Here is a 2500-nt window from a genome sequence, read left to right on the forward strand (position 1 = left end):
GGCGGCCCGGTGGTGTCGGCCGCGAAGTCCTCGGCTGCGTCGACGGGCGGCGCAGCGGCCTCGCCCGCGTCAGGCAGCGGGCTCGCCGCTCCCCGGCGGGACGCCGGCTCTTCCCCCCGACCGATCTCAAGCGCCTCCATGAATTGGCGGACAAGCTGCTTGTGGGCAGCTTGCCGCCGTCGGCACTTGATTGCCTCAAGCGTTCGGTCGGGGAATATCCTGATGAGCTCTTGATTTACAAAGAAGAACCGGGCGTCCCTCTCGAGGAACAGTTCGGCCTCTGCCTTGGCGAGCGACAGGACTTCTTCCTCCGTCCACCTCGCGCGATGCCTCTCCGTGACGATCTCCGCGTTGGCGGCCGCAAGATGTTGGCGGCAGTCATAGTTACTCCCGCCGTTTACCCGCGCTTGCTTGAATTTCTTCACGTTGACATTCAGAGCACTGGGCAGAAATCACATTGCGTCAACACCCGCTAGGGCCATCGCAATGCTTTGTTTTAATTAGACAGTCGGATTCCCCCAGTCCGTGCCTGTTCTGAGTTGATCGTTGAATGGCGGCCGAAGAGAATCCGCGCACCCGCGCGCCCCCGGAGGAGCACGCTAAGGCGGACGCGGCCTCGCAGCAAGGAAGATCCGTGGGAGGCCAAGGCACGGGACCGAGCTCGGATCCTGCACGCAGGTTGAAGCACCGGGGCGCGAACGCCGCGCAGGCGCGCGCATCCTGCACCGCCGGCCAGCACGAGGCCAACCAACGGCGAGAGCAGACCACGCCCGCGCTAAACGCCCGCACTTACCGGCACCCCTACGGCACTCACCTCGCCCAGGCCCGGCACGTTAGCGCTGACCCACTTCCCGACCAAGCCCGACATGCCCCGATCCGCAGAGCCAATCCTTATCCCGAAGTTACGGATCCAATTTGCCGACTTCCCTTACCTACATTATTCTATCGACTAGAGGCTCTTCACCTTGGAGACCTGCTGCGGATATGGGTACGAACCGGCGCGACACCTCCACGTGGCCCTCTCCCGGATTTTCAAGGTCCGAGGGGAAGATCGGGACACCGCCGCAACTGCGGTGCTCTTCGCGTTCCAAACCCTATCTCCCTGCTAGAGGATTCCAGGGAACTCGAACGCTCATGCAGAAAAGAAAACTCTTCCCCGATCTCCCGACGGCGTCTCCGGGTCCTTTTGGGTTACCCCGACGAGCATCTCTAAAAGAGGGGCCCGACTTGTATCGGTTCCGCTGCCGGGTTCCGGAATAGGAACCGGATTCCCTTTCGCCCAACGGGGGCCAGCACAAAGTGCATCATGCTATGACGGCCCCCATCAACATCGGATTTCTCCTAGGGCTTAGGATCGACTGACTCGTGTGCAACGGCTGTTCACACGAAACCCTTCTCCGCGTCAGCCCTCCAGGGCCTCGCTGGAGTATTTGCTACTACCACCAAGATCTGCACCGACGGCGGCTCCAGGCAGGCTCACGCCCAGACCCTTCTGCGCCCACCGCCGCGACCCTCCTACTCGTCAGGGCTTCGCGGCCGGCCGCAAGGACCGGCCATGACTGCCAGACTGACGGCCGAGTATAGGCACGACGCTTCAGCGCCATCCATTTTCAGGGCTAGTTGCTTCGGCAGGTGAGTTGTTACACACTCCTTAGCGGATTCCGACTTCCATGGCCACCGTCCTGCTGTCTTAAGCAACCAACGCCTTTCATGGTTTCCCATGAGCGTCGATTCGGGCGCCTTAACTCGGCGTTTGGTTCATCCCACAGCGCCAGTTCTGCTTACCAAAAGTGGCCCACTTGGCACTCCGATCCGAGTCGTTTGCTCGCGGCTTCAGCATATCAAGCAAGCCGGAGATCTCACCCATTTAAAGTTTGAGAATAGGTTGAGGTCGTTTCGGCCCCAAGGCCTCTAATCATTCGCTTTACCGGATGAGACTCGTACGAGCACCAGCTATCCTGAGGGAAACTTCGGAGGGAACCAGCTACTAGATGGTTCGATTAGTCTTTCGCCCCTATACCCAGCTCCGACGATCGATTTGCACGTCAGAATCGCTACGGACCTCCATCAGGGTTTCCCCTGACTTCGTCCTGGCCAGGCATAGTTCACCATCTTTCGGGTCCCAACGTGTACGCTCTAGGTGCGCCTCACCTCGCAATGAGGACGAGACGCCCCGGGAGTGCGGAGGCCGCCGCCCCGTGAAGGGCGGGGAAGCCCCATCCTCCCTCGGCCCGCGCAAGGCGAGACCTTCACTTTCATTACGCCTTTAGGTTTCGTACAGCCCAATGACTCGCGCACATGTTAGACTCCTTGGTCCGTGTTTCAAGACGGGTCGTGAAATTGTCCAAAGCTGAAGCGCCGCTGACGGGAGCGATTATTCCGCCCGAGAGCATCCCGAGCCAACAGCGGCGCGGGTCCGGGGCCGGGCCAGGTAGGTCCGTCATCCGGGAAGAACCGCGCGCGCTTGCCGGGAGCCCGAGCGCCCAAAGGGGCGAATCGA

At 61.1% G+C, this 2500-nt stretch overlaps 1 pseudogene; it reads right to left on the minus strand.

Annotated features, from left to right (window-relative positions):
- Positions 1 to 2500, minus strand: part of LOC124582587 — a 7505-nt pseudogene that overhangs the window by 4253 nt on the left and 752 nt on the right.

This window comes from Schistocerca americana, unplaced genomic scaffold (assembly GCF_021461395.2).
Source record: "Schistocerca americana isolate TAMUIC-IGC-003095 unplaced genomic scaffold, iqSchAmer2.1 HiC_scaffold_416, whole genome shotgun sequence".
In the NCBI taxonomy this organism is placed as follows: Eukaryota; Metazoa; Arthropoda; class Insecta; order Orthoptera; family Acrididae; genus Schistocerca; species Schistocerca americana.